The sequence below is a fragment of the Salvelinus sp. IW2-2015 genome, unplaced genomic scaffold, assembly GCF_002910315.2.
Source record: "Salvelinus sp. IW2-2015 unplaced genomic scaffold, ASM291031v2 Un_scaffold1055, whole genome shotgun sequence".
NCBI lineage: Eukaryota > Metazoa > Chordata > Actinopteri > Salmoniformes > Salmonidae > Salvelinus > Salvelinus sp. IW2-2015.
Genome location: NW_019942708.1, coordinates 6919 through 20479, shown reverse-complemented (window position 1 = coordinate 20479; position 13561 = coordinate 6919). Strand labels below are relative to the sequence as shown.

The 13561-nt window shown below is 42.9% G+C and overlaps 1 pseudogene; it reads left to right on the top strand.

Annotated features, from left to right (window-relative positions):
- LOC112069590 (L-rhamnose-binding lectin CSL3-like) overlaps window positions 1-13561 on the top strand; it is a 38246-nt pseudogene that overhangs the window by 20688 nt on the left and 3997 nt on the right.

Below are 13561 nucleotides of genomic sequence, written 5' to 3'. Positions count from 1 at the left end.
CTTTAGGCTATTTACAGAAAAATAAGTCCTGGCTCTGCTAGCAATAGACAACAAGAAATCCACAGGGGCCGACCAATTGCATCCTGGTCTGCTTAAGTGTGCAGCACCCATCATTGCTGGCTCAGTTACCCCAATTTTTGTATTTTATTTAACATTGATATCAGGAAATACTCCAGAAGTTTGGAAATAAGCTCTTGCGCTGCCACTCCATAAGGGCAAGATAGCACTGATCTTAATCATTATTCCCACAATTTAAGTCTTCCTTGTCTAGCTAAGATTCTAGAATCCTTTTGTCATCTGGAACATTTATTTTGAATGTAAACCAATCAGGGTTTAGGCCTGGGCATAGCACTATTACAGCAACCACTTCAATCAGGGTTTAGGGCTGGGCATAGCACTATTACAGCAACCACTTCAATCAGGGTTTAGGCCTGGGCATTGCACTATTACAGCAACCACTTCAATCAGGGTTTAGGGCTGGGCATAGCACTATTACAGCAACCACTTCAATGCAGGGTTTAGGCCTGGGCATTCACTATTTACAGGGCAACCACTTCATCAGGGTTTTAAGAGGCTGGGCATAGTCACAATTACAGGGCAACCACTCACAAGTCAGCGGTTTAGGCTGGGCATTGCACCTATTCCAGTAACCACTTCATTATTCAGGGTTTAAGGCCTGGGGCAGTGCACTATTATTCCAGTAACGCACTTCCAATCAGGGGTTTAGGCCTGGGCATAGCACAATTACAGCAACCACTTTTCAATCAGGGTTTAGGCCTGGGCATAGCACTATTACAGTAACCACTTCAAATCAGGGTTTAGGCCTGGGCATAGCACTATTACAGTAACACTTCAATCAGGGTTTAGGCCTGGGCATTGCACTATTAACGCAGGGAGGGCACTTTTAGGTTGTTAGTAATCTTATCAATGCTTTAGACACTTAAAATGAAATTTAATTGCTGCTTAGTTTGTGGACATGAAAAAAAAATAATACTCCAGCCTCATTAACTTCTTGTGAATAGGGGAGCGCTGTTTTCACTTTGGAAAAAATTGTGCATACAGATCCATAAATATAAGGCAATTGAATAGGCAAGGCCTGACACAGAGCCCCATTTTCAGAATTTTCACTTCCTGTTTGGAAGTTTGCTGCCAAATGAGTTCTGTTTTACTCACAGATATAATTCAAACAGTTTTAGAAACTTCAGAGTGTTTTCTATCCAATAGTAATAATAATAATATGCATATTGTATGATCTAGAACAGAGTACGAGGCCGTTTAATTTGGGCACGATTTTTTCCCAAAGTGAAAACAGCGCCCCCTATTAACAAGAGGTTTTAAGGAGAAGTGCATCTAAAATTCCATGCAAAACAGTTGTATCTTTTAGCTTGTTTATTATGTTTATTATGAGTATTCCTGTAAATTGATGTGGCTCTCTGCAAAATCAAAGGATGTTTTGGAACTTCTGAACGTAAGGCGCCAATGTAAACTCAGATTTTTGGATATAAATATGAACTTTACCGAACAAAACATACATATATTGTGTAACATGAAGTCCTATGAGTGTCATCTGATGAAGATCATCAAAGGTTAGTGATTCATTTTATCTCTAATTCTGCTTTTTGTGAATCCTCTCTTTGGCTGGAAAAATGGCTGTGTTATTCTGTGAATAGYCACTCACKTAACATAATCGTTTGTTTTGCTTTCGTCGTAAAGCCTTTTTGAAATCGGACACTGTGGCTGGATTTACAACAAGGGTATCTTTAAAATGGTGTAAAATACATGTATATTTGAGGAATTTTTATTACGGGATTTCTGTTGTTTTGAATTTGGCGCCCTGCAGTTTCAGTGGCTGTTGAAGAAGTGGGACGCTACCGTCTCACGTACCCTAGAGAGGTTTTAAGTAAAAACTATTTTTCATTATGGGTCATGCCAAATAAAACTACTGACATTGGAAATTAGCTAATTGTTCCTTTTTTTAAACATATTTCAATCAATTGAGGGGACTAGCCTATGTTTCATGATACCATTAGAAGATTTTTGATGACTGAGAGGAGGTATGTATCAATTATTTATAATAAATTATGTATAATAAGTCTTGGTGATTCAATAGCCTAGTTAATTATTGCGACTTATAACACAATATCTACGTTTTGCTCAGTCTGGCATTAACCCAAATGTCAGACGCAGAGGATCTCTCTCTATTCTGCTGCTGCTGAGAACTGCATGTTCATAATACTGAACAAAAATGTAAATGCAACATGTAAAGTGTTGGTCCCATGTTTCATGAGCTGATATAAAAGATCCCAGAAATTGCACAAAAAGCATATTTCTCAAAAAATGTGGGCACAAATTTGTTAACATCCCTGTTAGTGAGCATTTCTCATTGGAAAAATAATCCATTGATCTGACAGGTGTGGCATGTCAAGAAGCTGATTAAACAGCATGATCATTACACAGGTGCATCTTGTGCAGGGGACAATGAAAGGCAACTCTAAAATGTGCAGCTTTGACACACAAAACACATTGCCACTGATGTCTCAAGTTTTGAAGGAGCATGCAATTGGCATGCTGACTGCAGGAACGTCCACAAGAACTGCTGCTAGTTAATTGAATGTTAATTTCTCTACCATTAGCCGCCTCCAACGTAGAGAAATTGGCAGTATATCCAACAGGCCTCACAACCGCACTGTCAAACTGAAATGGTCCATTCACAGAGACAGTGTGGTGAAGGCGCAACAGCGCCTCTTCAACATCAGGAGGCTGAATAAATTTGGCACAATTGAGTGCATCACCGTCTGTTATGGCCATTGCAACAGCAGGGCTCTCCAGATGGTGGTGCAGTCAGGCCAAAATATCACCGGGGGAAACTGCCTGCCCTCGTGGACATCTACAGCACCAGGTGTCACCGGAAGGCCAAGAAGATCATCAAGGACCTCAGCCACCCGAACCATGGCCTGTTCACCCCGCTACCATCTAGAAGGAGATGATAGTACAGGTGCATCAAATCTGTGACCAAGATACTGAGAAACTGGAGATAGAAGTTTCTTACTCCAGGCCATCGGACGTTGAAATAGTAAACTCTAGCCGGCCTCCGCCCAGAACCCTGCCCAAACTTAGTRACTGTTAAAAGCAGGGTACTGGGCTGATACCACCTGGTACTATACCCTGTACCATAGAGACTGCTGCCATATGTACATAGTCATTCAACACGGGTCACTTTAATAATGTTTACAGTAGAGTACCTGTACTGGGGTTCTGTGGTCACCAAACTGCCTTCAAGCGCAGCGGTCTCCCTTCACAGGAGTGGCAACTGGGAACATATAAATGCACAAAATCACTCGGACCAGCCTTTCTGGACCGTGGCGGTAAAGCCTGATAAGTGCAACACCCAAAGGGCTCGCACGTTGACGGGCAAGGCACCTGTCCAGCAGCCCTGAGAATCGACAGTTGAGAGGAAGAGGACATACGCTCAGCCACCAGAACAACACATCACAGGGATCTGACCATAGAGAATGATAGTCACAGTATATCATCTTTATATGTGTCCCAATATGGTGTCCGTGAGCCCACGGGCAGCTCCATTCCAATCAAATAACATATGTAATTACATTAGAGACAATAGAGACAATATTCATTTGATTAAATTAGACCATTTTCTTCTATAATTTCAGAGAAGAGATTACGCAGAGAAAAGGCGCTTAGGAGGGAGACTCGTTGTGTTTGAAGGTCAAATCTGGCTATTTACGGGCGACGGACAGGAGCTTCATTTGTAGCCCTTCATGTGGTTTCGGTCGTGCAGATCAGTCATGATGGATCAGAGGACTAATCAGTCTCATGTAGTAGTAATATTTGCGGACGCTACAAGAGTATAATAGCACTCATGGTTGTTGATATCCACCATCTCACCTTGAATTGAGAATCATTTTAATTTAAGTAGTCTGATCCTTTTAGCCCAGGATAAAAATATATATTGTATCATGAGAAGCTACTTTTCTTTATGACATTTCTAATACAGCTACAAAACAGCTGCTGGGGAATCACCGCTTGGGCATGTCGCGGTGTAGGAAGAGCAGGGGGTATAGAAAGAGTGAGCCCACAGCGTGGAATGAAAAGCTGAGGGAGAGAGTAAGGTCTTCAGATATGGTCAGATCTGACTAAGGTGAATTCGTTGCGGGCTGCCAGGAACGGATGGGTGTTGAGGGGTGTGGAAAACGTCGCTCTCTAGTCCAGGACAGGTACGGGAGCCGGGGTTAACACAACATCTACCTCGTTTGGTCAAGCACGATAGGTCACAGGTATCGCTGAACGCGATCATGGGATCTTTAATGACCTGCTCCAAGAGCCAGTGAGTCGAAGGAAATACAGGTCATCTGTTTGATACAGATCTATAGAGGTGCCTCGGCACACATTGGGAACTGGGGCAACACCCGTCCTGTCACGTACTCACAGAGCAGTGGTCCCCCGGTAATCCAGAAGGCCACTGTGGCGATAATGCTATGAGATGAGCTATGTGCTCTGCTATAGACGCGCCTAGAATGTGATAGAGGGGGCTTCCTTTGACTCTGCCTTCGCGCCTCGAACAACAGAGACGAATTTATGCCCAGCAGAGCAGTCCCTAATTCGAGAGCCTCACAGACTCGGAATATCAGCAGCGCGAGACTCTAGCTAGGCACGATGGACCGCACCGGATGAATAATAGGTCTCTCTATGCAGGCAGTTAAAGCAAGCCAGCAAGTGGTATGGCAGGGTGGGCTGGGTCATGCTGGAAAACCGGAGAATGATTGAGGAAAATTATAAAAAGTGCAACAGCGAGATGTGATTGAAGAGGCATCTCTGAGATTATTAGTGGACGTCGCAGGTGTTGCATGCTAGATCAGGGCCGAGAGGATGACTCGTGGATAAACAGTTGTAGTTGATTTGAAGGAAGACAGGTTTATAAACGACAGTAAGGTTATGCACATATTAATGTGGAGATCAAAAATAGCAATGATGATCTATACCCTCTTACCACCTGTATCAACTAGAGTAAGGAGCTTGTGTAGAGCGCACATTAGAGTCTCCTAACTCGGCTTGTCCTCTATTCTCCATGAAATTGCCCTTATTTATGTCAGTCTGGTGTTTGAGAAATGATCCGAGTGCCGTTACTCCAGCGGGTTGTTTTTTGGTGGTGAGACTGGTAGGAACCGTTCAACAGAGCGCCCCATATGTTCCTCGGCTGACATACGCTCTCTCGATCTCTTCAGTAACGAAGCAGACTAGAGGGCCCACCACCTAGTATGGTCTTATTATTTCATACAAGTATGGGTGGTAGAGGTCTACGACTGCTCTCTCTAATGCGCAGTCGGTTACTCTCCTGGTTTCACTCCATAGACTGGAGTGTGTAATCTCAATTATCATAGTTTGCTGATCAAGCTAAGGATTGGAGGAATCTTTCTATGACCATTTGTCTAGAGGTCTTATCACTCTCTCTATCTATATGTATCATATTTGCATTAACAAGTCGGTCATGTAGAGGGAGCGACCTGTACGGACAGTGACCCATCGGACACAAAAATTAAGCACCCATAGGGTCCTTCCGTTCTATATCTCAGACAAGACAATGGGAGTTGAATTGTGGACTTCAAACAAACAATCTGGACGCAGACGCCTAGTCCGCTCAATGATTCGGCTCATACTATGGAGCCGTGCACTGGAGCCAAAGAGGAGATGCAGTGGGGAGTGATATATAATAGCATTCTATATTTTATAAGCCATCATATAGGTGCGGTGTCAGACACAATTACAACAACAATTACAAACTACCTTCGAAGCGTGGAGTGTGAAGTTGGAGAGTCTCTCCCACACATGTAGTGTACATTGTCGACTGAATGCAGCGATGAATTGTGCATGTCGGTATACCACTGCCCCTTTTGATCTCTATATACTTATACCAGCTGGAAAGCATACCTCAGTGGTTTATACCTTGTGACTAGTCAAGGGATCCCTCATGATACTGTCTAGCAGAGTTGCCGCCATTGAGAGGTGGATCCTTCCCGTAGAGCGCTCTGTTATGATGGACGACGCCCACGGTTAACCTGGGGCGAGATGTTATGCACAACCAAGGGCTCCCAAACAGTCTTGTAATGGTTGCGGTGTATGCGACGGATCTATGTAGAAATTTCTAACATAATAAGGTACTAATCACCGAGCGAGTCGGACACACAATGTGCCTTTTGTGTCTTGAACCTCTAAATCATTATGATTTGAGGGAGAGCGAGTTACCCAGATCTAATGTCCCACGAAGCATTACGCGCGCAGCCAATGATACAATAACGATGATAAATTGGCAAAAGAAACAAAATCCACTATAGAATGTAAACCATAATGTCAAGGAACAGCTCATTCTACTTCGCGGATTGTGCATTGTCGCGTGACTATCACAGAAGAACCAAATACTCCAACTTGGACTATACACTACACTTTGTAGTCCATATATCTAGAAGGAGGTTGATAGGGACAGGTGCAATCAAAGCACCTCTATAGCACTAAGAGACTTGGAGATTAACATGGAGTAGTATAAGGTGTATCTTACTGTCACACCAAGTGTATTGCTGAGAACGTTGTTGAAATTAGTCAACATCACTCTAGCCGGCCTTTCCTGCCCCAAGATGGTCCCCCAAGTGCACATATGTTTGGTTGAGAATGTCTTGTGCCGCAAATACTTTAGGTTAAAAACACAGCAGGTGGTACTGAGAGGCTGCGTTGGAGTACACTCTGGTACTCTGTGACGATGCTGGTATCTATTAGAGACTGTCTTGCCTCAGTATTGCTAGTTAGGTCACCCTTCGAACCACGACTGGTTCTCGCTTTCACATGTTAATTGTTACCAGTAGACTGATACTAGTCAGCTGGATGGAGGTACTGGTGGAGTATCTGTTTAGAGTACACATCAAAATCGCATGCCTTTACACCGCTCAGTATCTAGGTACAATCCCACGCTTTCACAGGAGTGGCGCAATGATGGGAGGAAACGCTGAGTGATGTATGTATTTGCAACTAATAATTAACTCTGGGATCGAGTCTTTCTGGTCACGTGGAGAATCCGATGCTGGCCCGGAGTAGGGCTCCGTGATAAGTTGCGACCCAAAAGGCGGCTCGCTAGGTATGACGGGTCAAGCCGCATCGTTGTCTCATGCACAGCCCTGCTAGAATGGAGACAGAGGGTAATTATGTGAGTGAGCAATGTGCAAGGCAATGGTGTAGCGTGAGCATACAGTTATGCTGGTGGTTTGTCAGAGAGGTAATAAGAAATTAATGCTTAGGTTCCTGCACTACCCCTCCTTAGACATGACTACTCGGAATTGAATATTGGCGCCACGTGCCGCTGAGCACCAGCACGATCGTATAACGTTTTGAGTGAGGATAGGTTCTATGTATCACACAATAATGAACCCTCTAGTTATAATTGAAGAAGGTGTCAATTGTTCTAGCCTCACCGGACACTGTAATAATTAGAAGACGAGGTATTCGCTAGATCTATTATAGTGCATCCGTAACTCACATTTGTACCTCAGCTGTCCATAGCGCATCTGTATCTCCCTTTTCCAAATGGTTTCTCTTGCACCTGAACATGCTGGTCCCACTCCCGAGTATTGGCTATGTGTAAGCCTATCAACGAGATCAGAAGAAACCAGCTACGCGATGTGGCGCAATCATCTATGGGTTAAACTCGTTGGGACGAGAGCTCCTCACATAGAGATATGGTGTGGTTTCCCAATTTGGGCGCCCACAAGCCAAAGATGGGGATTTCATGCCACAAAACGCAAACTAGACGTCCTAACTCTGAGACATCTCAAACACTTGTGCAGTCAAAGACCACATCCCAACACCTCAACGCTAGGCCAAGGTTCAGACCAGCAAACAAGGAGAACACTGAGCACCAAGGTACCTGCCGGACACATGCATTGGCGCTGATAATGCACGCTTGTGTAGCAAGCCATGAGACGCACACATTAGACGTATAACACAGCTTGGTGTGCTTACATAAAGAAGGATGCGCAAGAAAGTGTAACTCTACGCCATGACCTATACACATATAAAATAAACGGGCTGTATTGTGTTCGCTTTTCTGTATATGTAATCGCTACCAATCGAAGTGTCTGGTGCGAAGTTTTTATACGCGCTAGTGGTGGGGATCTTGGTGGCCCGGCAATCAGCCATCTCCTTGTATAATACGCTTCTTTGGAATTCTGTGGAGTACCCCTGGGTGGTCCGAGAGACGTTCCAGTAACAAGTACCGAGAGCTGATGGCGGTGACACACTCGAAAAAATATGACTTTGCCTAGTGGGTGTACTCAACAGCTAAAGAAAAAATACAGTGTGCCCCCCAGGTTTCCCCTGCTGAATTGGATGCTGAATGCTTTTAAGCATGAAATTACACTTAGGTGGCTGTAAGGGTGTAAAAACCTATAAACTGCCGCATATCAAATTAGAGTTGTCTCTCAACGTCGCTACTTGAAGTGTATTGTGACTGTAAGTAGCAAATGGTGGGAATAATGTAGGCTATTTGATGAGTACCTTACACCGCTTATCTCAGCCTTTGTAACTATTTTTGTAGGGAGAATAGTGTATAACAGTTCCTCGGCTCGTTTGGGTACCGAGATAGAAAACTATGGAAATTTACGAGAAACTAGGTTTAAGGATTTTCATCTCAAGCAAGATTGTTTGCCATGGTTTTAGATGTTTCCCCCACGGCCGTCCCTATGGTTCCCCGCCACCCAAGTCCATACTGGTCTCTGCTACTCCATAACAGATGGTACGGGTGCCCAAGTCTGGAACAACAAGAACCCTGAACGGCTTTCTACTTCCCCCAAGCCATAAAACTGCTGAATGACCTACCCTGACCATCTGCATTGACCCTTTTTGCAGTAACCTTTCGACTTGTTCTCATATGCTGCTGCTGTTCCTTGTTATAGTGTACATATCTCGCTCAATTAGCTAGCAAGAACATGGAAGGGAAGTGTCCTCAAGCTAATGTTGATGGTGTTGACACTTAATCTGGTTTACACTGAATGTTTCAGTGAACGGTAACTAGCTAGCGCAACTCCCACAGATTGGTTGGGTCTATAGCTAATCTGACAGATGGCAAACAGCCACAACTGCATAGAATATAGGATTTGGTAGTAGGGGTCGACCTGTTTCACCAGCTTAACAACTGTTCAATAAGGATGTGAAACTACAAGGTAACGGTGGAAGATGACGCGCCTAACCTTTTTTATACTTAGTTCTTGACAACAACGTTAAAATGCACCTGAAATGCAAAACAATTCCTATTAGTGCCCCATCACTAACACTTCACCAGGCTAATGTATGTCTGGCCAGTGTTGGTTGTAACCTCCTGTGTTGTCCCTTGCAGTAAGCAGCAATCATATGTGAAGGCTCTGATTCCTAAACTACCTATGTGGTAAGTCGGTCAACACTACCGTACAATGTATTCCATGGTGGTGACGTATGTTAGTCACTAGCCCACACACACACCCAGATTTTGGTAAAGTCCTTTTTCTTCGTTCTTCTCTCAGATCGGGGTGAGATTCCATATTCAGCGTGCCAACTATTGGTCCGTTCGTCAAACACGATGTGTGTTCCATTGGCGCCACATAAACAACTCCAAAACACCCAACTGCCTCAGCCCCATCCACACCGCACCAGAATGGCAAAGGTGACTGAAACCTTTAGTGTGCACATATACCTGTAGGCACTCATTGCTGTGATGTTAACCTCTAACCTGTTCACACAGGTGTGACGGAGAGCGCCAGTGTATCGTCAGGGTATCCAACTCCGTGTTCGGCGACCCTGTGTCGGAACCTATAAGTACTGTGGATGTGGCTTACAACCTGTTACTGAATGTGAGTGTTGTATATGTTCAGCGCACACATGACTGGGAACTAGAAATGCTGGTACTGATGGTTGTCTTGCAGGATATCTCCTTGGGAACCTGAAGATGTACAAGGCCTTTCTGGGGACATTTTTCATCGGGTTTCGTGCTGTTTTTCCTCCAACTGCCAAATCAACTTCAGTGACCATTGTAACCTGTGCATTTGTGCGCTGAAATATTTTTAAACCATTTCTGAACTGTGGTTTGTTGGTCTGAATTAAATGAACCGTGGCTGGAAGACGATACTGGTTGCCTCTTGTTAATACTAAATGTCACACCAATATATGACCATGTGTCCGGTTTTCCTTCTTTACACGGTGTTCACCGGGTCTCCATTGTACTTGGGGCTAACGTGCCTTGCCTTTGTAATCTGTGCCACCTTTAGGCAGTTGTAGAAAAGTTTAATACTCATTGTGATCACTTTCCTGACCACCTAAGGCGGTGTGATCTGGGATGGTCAAACTATATTTTAATCAATTGAAACCTGCGTCTCAAATCACTGACAGGTAGTACTTATGACATAAGCAGCCTTAAATGGTCCTAATTGTATTAATCACTAGCTATCTGGTCACAAAGCAGACCTGGATGGGTGAGAATGTTATACAATGTGTAGACCCTAAAAACATTGTAGTTAAGTGGTTGGATCATGAACCAAATGTTACTGGTAAATTCAGCTAGACTCTTCTCTTAATAATCATACTTGCAGTGAAGCTGCCCAACTACATCACATTAGTTAACAGCTTCTAATCCAGAGACACACGAGGTCACAGGCACGTCGACAACCTCCCACAATGTCAAAGGGGACCTGACCGATACAGACATCCAGAGCTGCCCTCAACCATCACATTCCACCCTGAGAAATAAAATAATTCCATTCCCTGCTCCATGCACCACAAATAAGAGAACACCATGAACAGCAGGCCAACAATGTTTGAGTGCATGTATGGACCATGTCCATTGAATTAGTATGCATTTGCACAAACACCTGCATGGCATAAGCCTCAATGTATCAACAGCACCCCCTCATGTCATTCAAATGTATTTGTTTTTAACTGGAAATTTAAATTTTACATCTCATTCTATCCTTCGCCAGCAACTCACCCCACTTGTCTCTCAATTCCACATCCCACCTGTCTCTGCTGGCCAACCACTTTGGATTTCCACGCAGCATATATTATTTCAACCTATGCTGTGATTAACGTACCATTTCTATTGAAATAGACTCTACAGAACGGAAAAACGTTAATAGGATATCTTGGGTTCTTTATATTTTAGATCAATAGTTTGCATTTTCAGCTTATTCTGAGAACCTACTTGAGGGCAAAACTAAAATAAATGGTCAATTTTGTTCTGTATTCTCAACAAGCAAAGCTGCATTAGTTGAAAGCACAAGTCTTGAATCGGTAAATCAAAATATTTCCCAATCTTGTATGGCACATATCACATCCTGGTTCCTCAAATGAAACTGGTATACAGATTCCTATTTATGCTATTTTTTATTCCGCTGCAAGTTTTGATCCTGTTAAATTGGGCAGACAGACCACTTCCCTACTCCTTCTGCTGCCACTGCCCTCATTTTTTGGTGTAATGCTGTAATCAATTGGTTATAATCTGGACTGAGCCAGACCTTTCCATATTATTCTGATAACTCTATAAAGACAACTCACCCAATTCCAATTTACAATATCATTTATAAAACAAAATACCCTTTAACTGGTTTCCATAAATCAGGTATTTTAATAACCAGCGCATTTAAATTCAGCATTAATACTTTGTTCTATCTTTTAGGTGGATGAAATTTAAATTGTAGCCAGCTCTGCAATGCTTGTATTTACTTAGAAAAAGTATCATTTGCAATCAAAAAATGAGACATCGAAATCTGTACACAGGCAAAAGCGCTATTTAAACAGTGGATTAACTTTTCTTAGTAATTTTACTTGAGAACCATTTAGGGTTCAATAAATCTTTTGACTAAGTGAAGATTTTAGAGATGTTTGTGCTTTTATATTAATATCACAACACCCCCAATTCAATATTCATTATATAGCCAGCTAGGCCTGCATACCACCATCATCACACTCCTGGTGTTTGCTTCTGAGCTAAGCTAAGCTAAGCAGGGTTGGTCCTGGTAAGTCCCTGGATGGAGAACAGATGCTTCTGGAAGTGGTGCTGGGAGGGTCAGTAGGAGGCACCCTTTCCTCTTTGCTAAAACATATCCCAATGACCAAGGCAGTAGGGTGCCGTTTCTTTTGGATGGGACGTAGAACATGGGGTGTCCTGGGACTCCTTCGTGGTGGTCAACTACAAGATCCATGGCCACTGATCGAGCAAGAGTAGGGGTGTTAACCACCAGTGTCTGGCTAAATTCCAAATCTGTCCCCTTCATACCATCATGGCCACCTAAATGCATGCCCCGGTTTAGAATTTCGGCTCATTCATTCCCTTCCATCTTCTCCCTTGGTTAACATCCCCTCAGGTTGTGCTTGATAATGAGTTATGTGTGTTCTCAGACAGCTTACTCTGTTTAATCTACAAATATATAAATGGATAAATATAGATAGCCATCACTGTACATCTTTCTCTGATAATAAGAAGTTAAGTCCAGAGAGTCCAGATAAAGTTATTCTTAGATGCTTCATGAGAAACTACAGGGATCCCTAAGCTTAGACAGAACTAAATAATAATAACTTGAGTATCGGCCATACCATGGCACCTTTGTGTTTTAAGCCTTGGATTCTTAATCGCTCTAATTGTGTTTATTTGATTCTTATTTTAACAAAAGCAGCATTTCGATGGTCATAACGTAATAGATTATGGTGTCAGCGGACACCTTTGCTTTTTCCTCCGCTTGACAATTTAATAAACTCTCGTAATTTTTAAAAGTAAATAAGCTCTGAAACTATGTCTAAAGCTGGTCACAGCCTGGAGGAATGCCATTGGAAAGATGAGATCTGGTTTGATACCCCTTTAATGGTGAAGAAAGTATGGGCCAGCAAAAATACAGATTAAATAATATAAAAAAAATTCACTGTCCAAGGTGTAGAACTTTCTCAGGTTTTGGCACTGCAGAATCAGGTTTTTGTGTTATACGTCACGAGACAATAATTTTGACAGTTTTGGAAAGCTGGAGTAATTTTTCTACCTAATCTTGTAAATTATATGCATATTTCCTTACGATCTGGTACCTTGAGAAAGTGAGTTCCCCGTTTACCTTGGGAATGTTATTTTCGCTTTTAATATAATAAAAAATGATCTGATGATCCCGCTAGTCGTCCTAAGGAGGTTAAACTCAAGCAATCTTACTTTTAAACAAGAAAACGATCAGCTTTCCTGCTGGGACGCTAATCCGCTGACAAGATATCCCAATGTGCCCTATTATATATTATTCATTTTGTTTAGTTTTATTTAAGACAAGTGTTTTAGTTTTTCCTGAAACACATTCCCTCCATTTAACACCAGACAAGAACCTTGGAAAGTTTGACTCGGGGGAGAAGAAGGGGGGATGAAATGAGCCAATTGGTATGAATAGGTGGCCCATGGATGGTATGAAGGACAAAGATTTGGGAATGGTAGCCCAGGACACTGGGGGGATAACTGCACTACTTCTTGGCGATCAGTTGGCCATGGGACCTTTTAAAAGTGAAACCA